General features: G+C 40.9%; 1 non-coding gene and 2 pseudogenes across 1 annotated transcript; 1 reads left to right on the top strand and 2 right to left on the bottom strand.

The window, feature by feature from the left end:
* The first annotated feature begins 7,206 nt into the window (after positions 1 to 7,206).
* On the top strand, positions 7,207 to 7,313 carry LOC132693500 (U2 spliceosomal RNA; annotated as a pseudogene).
* Positions 7,314 to 9,691: 2,378 nt separating this feature from the next.
* Positions 9,692 to 11,125, bottom strand: LOC132692345 (vascular endothelial zinc finger 1 pseudogene; annotated as a pseudogene).
* A 1,495-nt stretch (positions 11,126 to 12,620) lies between these two features.
* LOC132693395 (U6 spliceosomal RNA) lies at positions 12,621 to 12,727 on the bottom strand. Its single transcript, XR_009616781.1, has one exon. It is a non-coding gene; the product is annotated as a U6 spliceosomal RNA (small nuclear RNA).
* Between the last annotated feature and the right edge of the window lie 929 nt (positions 12,728 to 13,656).

The raw sequence follows: 13,656 nt of genomic DNA, 5'->3' as shown, positions 1-13,656 counted from the left end.
GCTACTATGAGAAACCCTCATCAAACACCAAATATGCCAGCACCATGATCTTGGACTTTTCTAGCCTCCAGAACTGTGAACAATAAGTGTTTGCTGTGAATAGACCACCTAGTTCATGATATTTTTGTTGGAGCAGCCCAAAGAGACAAAGACAGAGCTATAAGAAAGTAAAATTCAGTAGAGAAAGCATGATTTTAGTGGGGAGGGGGGAAAAGGCTTAGGACAGTGGAAGATTAGGTGGATCAGACAGTGATTTAGCAACAAAGCAATCTGCTATTTTAGGAAATGCATTAATTTGCTTCAGCTGCCTTAACAAAGTACCACAAACTGGGTGACTTCACAGAAAGTCATTGTCTCACAGTCCTGGAGGCTGAAGTCCACGCTCGGGAGGGCAGGCATGGATTTCTGAGGGCTGGGAGGAAGAATCTGCTTCTTTCCTCTCTCCTAGCTTCTTATGGTTTGCCTGCAGTCTGGCATTCCTTGGCTTGTAGACACATCACAACATCTCTGCCCTCATGTTCACATGGTGTTCTCCCTGCATGCACCTCTGTCTCTTTACATGGTGGTCTTGTTACAAGAATACCAGTCATACTGGAGTAGGGGCCCACCCTATGATGTAAGCAATGTCCTTATCTCTAAAAGTTGGTAATAAAAGCATTTACAATCTTCTGTAAAGTAGTGGTTTACAACCCTGACAGCTATCATAACTGCATTTTTCAGAAATGACAATAGCTGGGCCCTACCAGCCTTCCTAGCATTCTCGGAGGATTTTCCAAAGTCTAATGGCCTTATATGTGAGGGTACCTCTTCTCTCTCAATCACCTCTTCATTCTTTTTGGTCTAGTAAGAAGGGTATAGATAGCACTGGGAATCGGGACCCCAAAGTTCCGGTTCCGACTCTGCTTCAGATTAGTATTTACAGTTCGTTGCAGCATTATTAATTAATAGTTAAGATATGGAAATAACCTAATTATCCATCAAAGGGTGATTGGATAAAGAAAATGTGAAATGTATAGGAATATTATTCACCTTTTTAAAAAGGAGGAAACCCTGCCATTTGTGACAACATGGACGAAACTGAAAAACACCATGGCAAGTGAGATAAGCCAGACATAGAAAGACAAATACTTCATGATCTAAATAACCATAATCATAGAGACACAGAGTACAATGGTGATAGACAGGGGTTAGGGAGTGGAGAAGATGGGGAGATGTTGATCAAAGAGTACAAACTTATAGTTATTCAAGCTGAGTAAGGTCTGTGGATCTAACATACAGCACAGTGACTATAGTTAATAATGCTGTATTGTATACTTCAAAATTTGCTAAGAAGGTAAATCCTAACTATTCTCACCACACACACGAAAAAGGTAACTATGCGGGGTGATGGACATGTTAACCAGCCTGATTGTGGTGATCATTTCACAAAGTGTACAGATATCAAAACGTCAAGTTACATACCTTAAATATATACAATATCTTTCTGTCAATTATACTCCAATAAAGCTAAAAAGAGAATGAATCTAAATAAATATTAACCATATAAAATAGTTTGTAGAAAATAACTATTTATGAATTTGGATGATTCGATTAATTGCTCTGGGCTTTTAGTTTCTGCATCAATAAAATGAGAAGGGACTAAATAATCTCTGAAGTTCCCTTTAATACTTGTATTATTTGATGCTTGCAACCAAGGAGAATGTTTAGTAAATCTGCATGAAATAAATAAGGTGAAGTGCTTTAGAACATGCCAACCCAAAATATACTGCTTTAGCATATTGATTATTTTGAGCTGAAGACATCTGAAAAACAGCAGAGGCAGAAAGAGCACTCGAACCTACTCTTTCTACCAAAAAATAGGTCATAAAATTTCTCATGAGAGGGGCGCCTGGGTGGCTCAGTTGGTTGAGCGTCAAACTTTTTTTTTTTTTTTTTACTTGAGCATTCAACTCTTTTTTTTTTAAGTTTTATTTATTTATTAGAGATGGAGAGAGCACAGGTGCAGCAGGGGCAGAGAGAGAGAGAGAGAGAGGGAGAGACAGAATCAGAAGCAGGCTCCAAGCTGTCAGCACGGAGCCCAACACAGGGCTTGAACTCACAAACCGTGATCATGACCTGAGCTGAAGTCAGACGCTTAACCTACTGAGCCACTCAGGCACCCCTGAGCATTCAACTCTTAATTGGAGTGTCCAACTCTCACCCTGGGGTTATGATCCCAGGGTAGTGGATTGAGCCCATGTCAGGCTCCACACTGCTTAAGGTTTGCTCTCTCTCTCCCTCACTCCCTCTCCCCCACTCATGCTCTTGCTATCTCTCACTCTAAAATTTAAAAAAAAAAAAAAAAATTTTTTTTTTTTTTTTTTAATTTCTCATGGGAAAAAGGGCCTCCTTGACCAGGAAGAGAACGAACTTTTTTCATTGATTTTTCTCCATTGTTTTTCTATTTTCTATTTCATTTATTGCTCTAGTTTTTATTATTTCATTCTTTCTACTAGCTTTGGGTTTAGTGTGTTCTTCTTCCTCTACTTCTTTAAGTTGTGAATTAGGTTGTTGATTTCAGATCCTTCTTGTCTTTGAATGTAAGTATTTATAGCTATAAATTTCCCCCTTAGCACTATTTTCAATGTGACCCATAGCGATGTTATGTTTTCATTTTCTTTTTTTTAACACTGATTTATTTTTTGAGAGACAGAGAGAGACAGAGCACGAGCAGGGGAGAGGCAGAGAGAGAGGGAGACACAGAATCTGAAGCAGGATCCAGACTCTGAGCTGTCAGCACAGAGCCCGATGTGGGGTTCAAACCACGAGATTATGATCTGAGCTGAAGTCAGACTGAACCACCCAGTCGCCCCTCATTTTTTTTTTAATGTTTATTTGGTGGGGGGGAGGGGCAGAGAGAGAGGGAGAGAGAATCCCAAGCAGGATCCCCACAGCCAGCACACAGCCTGACACAGGGCTTCATCCCACGAACCTGTGAGACCATGACCTGAGCCAAAATCAAGAGTCAGACACTTAACTGACAGAGCCATCCAGGCAGCCCCATGTTTTCATTGTCATCTCTAAGTATTTTCTAATTTCCCTTGTGATATCTTTCTCTGATTCATTGATTGTTTAAAAGCACGCTGTTTGGGGCGCCTGGGTGGCTTGGTCGGTTACGCGGCCGACTTCGGCTCAGGTCATGATCTCGCGGTCCGTGAGTTCGAGCCCCGCGTCAGGCTCTGTGCTGACTGCTAAGAGCCTGGAGCCTGTTTCAGATTCTGTGTCTCCCTCTCTCTCTGCCCCTCCCCTGTTCATGCTCTGTCTCTCTCTGTCTCAAAAATAAATAAACGTTAAAAAAAATTAAAAAAAAATAAAAGCATGCTGTTTAATTTCCATAATTTTGTGAATTTTCGACTTTTCCTTCTGTTATGAATGTCTCTAACTGCATCCCACTGTGGTTGGAGAAGATACGTTGGTATTTACCTTTTTAAATCTCTTGATTTTTAAGTGTGGCCTAACACATGGTCTTTCCTGGAAAATGTCCCGTGTGCACTTGAGCAGAATGTGCACACTGTAGTTACTGGGTGAAGCGTTCTGTACATGTCTGCTGGATCTACTTGGTTTATTGTGTGGTTTAAATCCTCTATTACCTCACTTATCTTTCGTCTGGCTGTTTCATCCATTATTGTGAGAGGGTGTTGAAGTCTCCAGCTATTATTGTAGAACTGTCGATTTTTCAGCAGTTAATTTCTTGAATTAAAAAATTCAACTCTATCCGTTTTTGCTTCTTGTGTTTTGCTGGTCTGTCATTGGGTATGTAAACGTTTATAATTGTTATATCTTCCTGCTGTGTTGAATTTCAATTCATATATGGGATTCTTCCTTGACTGTTGTAAACTTTTTTGATTTAAAGTCTATTTTGTCTGGTATTTACACAGCCACCCCTGCTCTCTTTTGGTAACTATTTGCATCGAATATCTTTTTTCCCTCCTAGCTCCTGCAAGCTGTGTGTAAGCTGCTCCAGGAACATATGTCTATCTGGCTACTATGGGGCTGGGAATGGGACAGGGTAGCTGCCACTGTGCTAAGAGCCGAAATTGACTGATTACTCCAGGTAGATGCTATCAGAACTGAATTAAATTGTAGGACATCTGGCTGGTTTCAGAGAATTGCCTGATATGTGGAAAATCCACACACCTGGTAACAAAAGCATTACGTATCAATAGTGAGAGTAAATGAGAAACACACAGGATGAGTGTATTTTACCTATCCATGTGAGTGTTATGGGTTGAATTTTGTCCCCCAAATTCATGTGTTAAAGTCCTAAGCCCCAGTATCTCAAAATGTGACTATATTTTGAAATAGGGAATTTAAAGAGGTAATTAAGGTTAAATGGGGTCATCAGGATAGACCTTAACCTAATATGAAAAGGAAATTTAAATGCAGACACACACAGAGGAAGGACCAGGTGAAGACACAGGGAGAGGATGGCCATCTGCAAACCGAGGAGAGAGGCCTCAGATGAAACCAATCTTACCAACACCTTGATCTTAGACTTCCAGCCTCCAGAATTGTGAGGAAATATATTTCTGTGTTTAAGCCACCAAGTCTAGTATTTTCTTCTGGCAGGCCCTAACAAACCAGCACTGTAAGCACAGACCATTTTGAAAATTTGGGAAACAGTCATAGAAAATAGCATAATTATGGCAAAATTCTTTGAGCCTACCAATAAAATTCAACAATATATTGTAAGCTAATAACAGTCTATATTTGCGTGTGATTAAAACTTTTTTCTGATACATTGTTTAGATATTTTATAATTCCATTTCCATATTGTACTGTATTCTATGTAGTGACTTTATCTAAAGAAAATTTAGTGTAGGGGGTGCCTGAGTGGCTCAGCCCGTTAAGCGTCTGACTTCAGCTCAGGTCATGATCTCACAGTTCATGGGTTTGAGCCCCGGGTCGAGATCTGCGCTGACAGCTCGGAGCCTGGAGCCTGCTTTGGGTCTCTCTCTTCTGCCCCTCCCCACCTCTCAAAAATAAATAAACATTAAAAATTTTTAAACAAAGAAAATTTAGTGTATATTCAGAATGGAATATTATTCAGCCATAAAAAAGCAAATGAAGTTCCACCATTTGCAGCAATATGGATTAATCTTGAGGGCATTATGCTAAGCGAAACAAGTCAGACAGAGAAAGATAAATGCCATCTGATCTCACTTTTTGGAGCACCTAGAAACGTTGAGCTCATAGAAACAGAAAATAGAATGGTGGTTGCTGGGCCTGGGCAGTGGGGGAAATGGGGTGATGTCAGTCAAAGGGTACAAACTTTCACAGTTATAAGATGAATAAATTCTAGGAATCTCATGTATGACATCATGACTATAGTTAACAATACTGTATTGAATACTTGAGACTTGCTAAGAGAGAAGATCTTAAATGTTCTCACCACACACACATACAAAAAGTCAAATATGTGAGGTTACGGATGTGTTAATTAACTTTATTGTGGTAATCATTTTACAATATACATGTACATGAAATCACATTATATACCTTAAATTTATACAATTATATTTTCAATTATACTTCAGTAAAGCTTGGGACAAAAAGAATGACTTTGTTTTGACCTGTAATTGTCAACATGAATATTTACATTGGATCACTGATGGGAATTTTAAAATAAAAAAGATTGGGGTGCCTGGGGCACCCCAGTGACTTGACTGGATAAACGACCAACTCTTGATCTCAGCTCAGGTCATGATCTCACAGTTTGTGAGTTCGAGCCCCGCATCAGGCTCTGTGCTGACAGTGCAGAGCCTGCTTGGGATTCTATCTCTCCCTCTGACCCTCCTCCATTCCCGCTGTCTCTCTCTCAAAATCAATAAATAAAAAATTTTAAAAAAAAGATTGGGGTGCTTGGGTGGCTCGGTTGGTTAAGTGTCCAACTCTTGATTGGCTCAGGTCATAATTTCGTGGTTCATGGATCGAGCCCCACGTTGGGCTCTGCATTGATAGCTTGGAGCCTGCTTGGGATTCTCTCTTTCCTCTCTCTTTCTGCCCCCTGTCCCTTGCACACATTTGTGTGTGCGTGCATGCTCTCTTTCTCTCTCTCTCAAAATAAATAAATTAACATTTTTTAAATAAAATAAAAAACACTGCCACAAATTGAAAATGGGATCTTTATGGCTCAGGAAGACCTTCGTGGGTGACATGAGAAGGCAAGCACTCTGTCCATTTGGATCCTGAGAAGTAGACACAAAGACAAGGTTAGATGTTCAAGAGCCATATTGGGGAAAATATCTGTGAATGATAGGGGAAAGACAGGTGAGTAAGGAGGGAGAGGCTTCACAATGTCATGCATGTCTGACACCTGGAAAAGGATAAAGGGAAGGAAGGAGAGTTGTAGAGGAGTCTCAGACTACAAGGCAAGCTAAAAAAAATCTCCGCCAGGCTGATGGAGACTCTTTGAGCAAGTCCCCTGCTAAAGGAATGTGGTTTCTCATAAGGATGGGCCTTCATTAGTACCTCCATCATGTGCACTGACTGTCTGGGAGCAGCCAGGGTGGGGGAGAGTGGCCACAGCTCTCATAGAAGCTGCAGGTGAAGGTTTTCAGCCAACTGTGTCCCCCAGTAGGTTCCCTGGAAGACCTGAGTGGAGCATATCCATGGCCATACATACTCAATTTCCTTTGAAGAAACTATAATTGGTGATAGGCTGTTAAGATAATTTATATTATCTTGGGGTACCTGTTAAGCAGTTAAGCATCTGACTCTTGGTTTTAGCTCAGGTCATGATCTTACAGTTCGTGAGTTTGAGCCCCACATCGGGCTCCACGTTGACAGAGTGAGCCTGCTTGGGGTTCTCTCTCTCTCCTTCTCTCTTGCCCTTCCCCTGATCATTCTCTCTCCCTCTCTCTCTCTCTTTCTGTCTCTCTCCCTCTCTGTCTCTCAAAATAAACTTTTTTTAAAAAGATAAACTTATATCTTCCTTTATGATACTCATTTATTTTCAGGCATATTTATTCAAAATTTGGCCCTCATCATAATTGCAATCATTGCTTTCTATATTCTTTTTATGATCCTTTTTTTTTGGTTATGATCCTTTTTATGGGAAAAATAGATATATAAAAATGTGAATAAAGAGGTAAAAAAAAAAAAAGCATGGTTTTCCTTGAAATGATTTGAGTTTGCATTAACCAACCTCTTTTAAATGCCACAACTATTGCTTCTCGGCCTTTTGGCTTAGATCAAGGGTAGTATCTGTTCTTACAGGTTTAATAAAATGTTGCAACTATTTTTTCTCTACATTTTGTTTATTGAGACACACTAATTAAAAGGCACAAACAGAGGGCATGTTTACATGGACATTATAACAAAACATATACATTAAAAGTGTAGGAATGTGTTGCCTTCCTGCCAAACAGAATGTTCCTAAGTTTTTATATGTACAGAAGTTGTACAACTTAATGTCCTAAAGTACAAAAGATAATTTATAAAGTTACTTTACACTAAGTACTATTTTATGTTTTACTATGTAGTTCAACCCCCTCAAACTGTTTTGTATAATGACACACAGATATCTGTCCATGATGTAGGAAGTCTGCCTCAGATGTAAGGTGTTTGATGCTTGAACTGACACAGTGGGGTATAAACTGAAGTCATCCAATTTGATAGTCAGTCCTGCCAACATTCTGCAAGATTAATACAACTAAATTTCATTTCCTTTAACTGCAAGATTAAAAAGGGGGGGGAACCCCAAAAACATATTGTAACTTAAAAAAAATCACAGCATCTTGGTTTTAGGAACTTTTTTTTTTAACACAATGCTTTAAAAACATTAATGTGTGGCTTAATGGTGTAAAGAGTATCTGTTTCCTTAACTTTTGGTTTCTACTTTACATACAGAGATAAAACATCCTGCTAAGAAATAAAAAGCACATGTCTTAACGTGCAGAATCATTCCTGGGTTCCTACAGGGAGTACAGATAAATGCCTCCCTGAAAACACCACCAAGCTGATACAAGTGTTTTTTCAAAGAAAAAAAAAGTGATGTCCATGTTTACAAAGTTGAACAAATCTGCACAATACTTGATTAAGAAATGGAAGGAGAAATTAAAAAAAAAAAGATACACTCTGCTTGTTCTGAAGGGGCATACTACCTAGTCCTAGCTGGTGGTTAGAATACAAACTGTATACAATTTAATATAAGACATAAACTGCAGTGAGCAACTAACACATCTTTCCCTATCATAGCATCAACAGGTTCTGATTGGGAAAGAGAGGGGAGGGGCATATCACATCCCAGTGCCTCCAGCATCTTCCAATTTAAAGCAATATATTTTGGCTGTTCTAAAGTACTTCTTGGCCCCTGAATAAGAGTCCCATGGCCTCTGTTTGTTAGGGGTCTGCCTGTTCACACACTTGACTTATCCACTGTCAGTTGAGGCCTTTTCTTACCAAAACAAAATTTGTATATTTTGGTGGTTGTTGTTTTTTTTTAAGTCAACTACAATGCTATGTTCTATCAGGATTAATATGCTGAGTGATATTTACATCTCCAAATATCAGGTCACGATCTCTATTATATGTTGAAAGTAGAATCATAAATTATTATACGCTTTGCATATCAGAGCTGCTATCACCTTTCCCATAAAGAATGCTGCCTGAGGGGCGCCTGGGTGGCTCAGTCGGTTAAGCATCCGACTTCGGCTCAGGTCATGATCTCGCGGTCCGTGAGTTCGAGCCCCGCGTCGGGCTCTGTGCTGACAGCTCAGAGCCCGGAGCCTGTTTCAGATTCTGTGTTTCCCTCTCTCTCTCTGACCCTCCCCCGTTCATGCTCTGTCTCTCTCTGTCTCAAAAATAAATAAACGTTTAAAAAAAAAAAAAATTAAAAAAAAAAAAGAATGCTGCCTGAAATTAACATATTCTCAAAGGTAAAATGCATATTCTCCGAAAAGCATTTTATTATGACAATGCATGTATTTACCCATAAAAACAGTAAGCACAGACAATTCTATAGTAGCTCTCACAAATTCTAAATTTGTGGATTTAGGGCTTCAGGTTAAAATCAGCCATCCAGCCATCCACTTTGTATGGGGAGAAGAGTTCTGCTAGTGTTTAGAATAAAATGATTTCTTGGGATTAGAAACAGTAATGCTGTTTTTTTATTTTGAAATGGGTTTTGCTTTTTTATGATTGGTTTTAATTCTGGCATTTCATCTTGCCAGCTACTATCCTGTTTAAGCAATGCTGTCAGCTAAAAGGAATTTCTGATTAAACTAAAGTGGTCCAGTGATAAATTACATATACACCCTGCTTTGAATAATCCCAGCCAAATTGGAGAAAAATGCTACTACACTATTATTAACTAATGTAATGAAATATCCCCATTTCATGGTTTACTTTTTTAAAATTTTTTAATGTTTATTTATTTTTGAGAGAGAGAGACAGAGCACAAGCAGGGGAGGGGCAGAGAGCGAGAGAGACACAGAATCCAAAGCAGGCTCCAGGCTCTGAGCTGTCAGCACAGAGCCCAACGCAGAGTTTGAACTCAGGAACCGTGAGATCGTGACCTGAGCTGAAGTCAGCCGCTTAACCGACTGAGCCACCCAGGTGTCCCCATAGTTTACTCTTTGCTTTAATAAATTAAAAGTAAGTTGCTGGTAAATATTTACTTTAACCCCTTTTTTTAAATTTTATAATGCTATCAAGGTGGTGATGTGGGTAAGGCTTGGGGTAAGAAAGGCATGCCCTCTACGGGCCTCACTGCTATATCGAGAGGGCCAGCTAACGTCACAGGTGTTGGCAGGTTCACTGGAGACATGATCGTGACAGGGTGGGCTATATTCACTGGAGCAGTGACAGAGGAGAAGGTTGACTGGGGTAGTGAATGTTAAAGGAGAGGTCATGGATAATGGGCTGGTTATAGTTACAGGGTGCCCTCTGTTCGTTGGGCTGGTTATGGTAACTGCACTTGAAACATTTACTGGATGCTTCATTCTCGTTGCTGCTGCCACTGTGATTGGGTTTGACATCGCCCCAGGTGACACGCAGGACATTACATTGAATGGAGCAGTGAGAGTCACAGGTGTCATAGCAGCCACAGAGGTCTGGCACGGGTTGGCAGCTTCTTGCTTGCTTGCTTTGACAGCTTCTTCCCCCAGTTTCAGTGTCCCCACCTGCTTCCCCGGTCATCTATCACATGTTGTTGTTGCCGCTGCGGCTGCTTCTGGCTGCCGGTCTCCACTCATGCATGCATGTTCTACTGACGCCTTCTTCACATGTATTACAGCTGATACTTTGGCTCTGCCCGTGTGTCTTTAAGTGGCTGGAGATGTATGCTGCACTCAGAAGCTTCCCACAGACGTTACACCGTACCTTGCCTTCGTGGCGCCCCGTGCATGTCCGCAGTCTGTCTTTGGTGGCCAAGGCAACAGGGCACGTGTCGAGAAGCCTTTCCCACAGACACTGCCAGTATGGGGTTTGGTGCTGCCTCCTTTGTGAGACCCCACATGAGAAGTCATCGGCCCTTTCTCTTGAAGCGCTGATTGCAAACAGGACACTCGAAGGGCTTTTGGTCCGAATGGGAGAGCCTGTGCCGGTTGAGGTGGTACACATCCCGGAAGGCCTTCCCACACATCTGGCAGGCATGGTTCTTGACAGGCTTACTGGGTTTCTTGACGGCCGGGGCCACGGCCATAGCTGTGCTCCTGGCACTGCCGCTGGGGTTGGTGCCCGAGGAAGACGCAGTGACTGTTGATAGGATGCCAGCAATGGTAGAGACCAACGAAGTTCTGCTGCTGTCCCTGGCGATGGTGGAGATGAGGGGAACCACCGTAGTGGGAGTTTTCTTTGACCGGGACACCAGCTTGATCCCTGTGTGGCAGGACTCGTGGTGCCTCAGATGATAGCTGTCCCTGAAAGCTTTACTGCAGTTAGTGCACACGAATGAAGTTTGGGGTGTTTCTTTTTTAATCCTGATGGCATCCTTTCATGTTTCTGGTGCCACTTGAGGTTTCTGAGTTATGGAGATTGGAAGCAATGGTTTCTGATCAGGGGGCTCTGCAGCAGGGCTCTGGAGGGGCAGCAAGCCGTTCTGTGCTGCCTGCTCGTGGCGATGGGAGGCTTCATGGGCTGCCATTTTACAATTTCAGATGTCTGTGGCAGCATAAAGTATTTTTACAGAATTGCTGAAGCTCACTCTCACACACGGGTCACACCAGGTCTCTGCTTCTTGAGTGAAATGCTGTAGAATGCCTCGACCACCACGGGAATCACTTTCTCAGGATTCTTAGGATCCCCACATTTCTACATGAAGCCTTCTTTTTTTTATATAGAATTTTTTTAAATGTTTATTTTTGAGAGAGAGAGAGAGCAAGAGCGGAAGAGGGACAAAGGATCTGAAGCAGGCTCTGTGCCTAGAGGCATGAGCCCGATGTGGGGCTCAAACTCACGAACCGTGAGATCATGAGCTGAGCCCAAGTAGGACATTCAACCGACTGAGCCACCCAGGCGCCCCATTACATGAAGTCTTCTAACAGGGGAACTGGGTTTCCCTAATTTGTTCTCTGAGGAAGAGACAGAGTAAAATAACAACCATCGCCTGCCTTCAGTTAAGTGATTAAAAAAAAAAAAGAACTTCTGGGGAGACTTTTGACTAGTATCATCAAACCAAAGCTTTAATTTTATCTCCCATCTCTTTCAACTTTTTTTTTTAAGTTTATTTATTCATTTTTGAGAGGGACAGAGAGAGTGAGCAGGGGAGGGGCAGAGAGAGAGGGAGAGAGACGATCCCAAGCAGGCTCTGCACTGTCAGCGTGGAGCCCAACGTGGGGCTTGAACTCATGAAACATGAGACCGTGACCTGAGCCGAAACGTAGAATCAGATGCTTATCCGACTGAGCCACCCAGGCGCCCCCCCCCCCCCCATCTTTTTCAACTTTAAGGCTTTTTTAATCCTGTGCAAGCTTTCCTTTTTCTGGGGTTGGCGAAAAACAAAACAGAAATGCTATTTCATCACCCAGGGTGGTAGGATGTAGCAACGTGAAATCTCCAGTGCCAGAGGGCACAAAAAATTGTACTGAAACAAATTAGCATCAGTGAGTCATACCTTGAATGTCTTGTTAGGAGAATCCATCAAACATCTTAACAGCTGTGGCTTTTGCTTTCCACCAGGTTATCTGGAAAGCAAGCAGGTATTAAATTGTTTTAAAATATAAATTCAATAGTATGCTCTAGGAAAAAAAACAAGAGAATTTAACACTCCCATTTCTCCAGGAAAATCTACTTAAGACTGAAGCTGAGTGAGTCTACTCATACCTTTCCATAGAAAAGACTGAAATAGTCTCTTTACCCATTCAGCTATCATGGGTTCTAAATTATTTTTCCAACAATTTTCACTGCACACATCGCCAAGCCCAGGATCAAATATTAGCTTTCACACTTCTCCAGCAGGTGGAGAAAAAGATTTTAATTGCTGAAAAAAATTGAATCATAGAAAACCTAATTAACGAGTTGATCAATAAATGCTTGGCACGTGTTTTATCCAGGAAAAGAATTAACACAAGTATTCCAAAAGATTGTTCATCTAGCTTTCCAAAAATAAGTTATAGGTTTTTCTTTTACATAAAGATCTCAAAAATATGGAACGCTTCTCGAATTTGCATGTTATCCTTGCGCAGAGGGCATGCTAATCTTCTCTGTATCATTCCAATTTTAGTATATGTGCTGCCGGAGTGAGCCCTACAACTATTTAATAGAGATGAATATTACTGGATCCCAATTTTAGTAAGCAAGTACATCCCTCTGAAGCATCAAGTCTCTAACTAACATGATTCTAATAGAGCAGCTGAACTGCTTTTCTTATACTGTTATCTTCTATATTCTGGTATTGAACTACTAGGTCAATATGCTATATTATTCACGAAATTGTTACAGTGCAGAGGGCATAAATCTTTTTCTCTTATTCAAGTAAGATACCTACTAGTTTTCACAGGAATTCCAAACATAGAATGAGACTATACCTCATTACGGGTTTATTTCCCTAGAAGAAAAACTGTAATGTTGCTGTTGATTACTGTATAGACCAATGTCTAGATGAATTCCCGCATTTCAAAAATATACATCAATATAATATTATTATTAAAATATACATCGGGGCGCCTGGGTGGCTCAGTCGGATGAGTGTCTGACTTTGGTTCAGGTCATGATCTCATGGTTGAGAGTTCGAGCCCCACATCAGGCTCTGTGCTGACAGCTCAGAGCCTGGAGCCTGCTTCAGATTCTGTGTCTCCCTCTCTCTCTGCCCCTCCCCTGCTCAAAGTTCTGTCTCGCTCTGTCTCAAAAATAAATACAAACATTTTTAAATAAAATATACATTAATCCGTTAGTTTTGTCCTTTCTGTACTTTATATTTATTTACTTGTTTTCTCATTTTCCCTGACATAATTATACATAGAGTTCAATAAAAGAAAAGTTTCAGTGTTTGCATTTCTTTTCTGGACTTTATCATTATTCATTTTATTTTGTTATCATTACTGAAAATAACTTTGTTGTATAGAAGAAAGAAGGTCAAAAAAAACCAATATGCTTGTTCCAGGTGTCAAATACACTAGACTCACCACTGGAAGGCTATACTCTGGGGTAGGTTATTTCCTCAGCCTGGCAATCCCA

This window comes from Panthera onca, chromosome B1 (genome assembly GCF_046562875.1).
Source record: "Panthera onca isolate mPanOnc1 chromosome B1, mPanOnc1 haplotype 2, whole genome shotgun sequence".
Lineage (NCBI taxonomy): Eukaryota > Metazoa > Chordata > Mammalia > Carnivora > Felidae > Panthera > Panthera onca.
The sequence above is the reverse complement of the archived record's forward strand: the minus strand, read 5'-3'. Positions and strand labels throughout refer to the sequence as shown.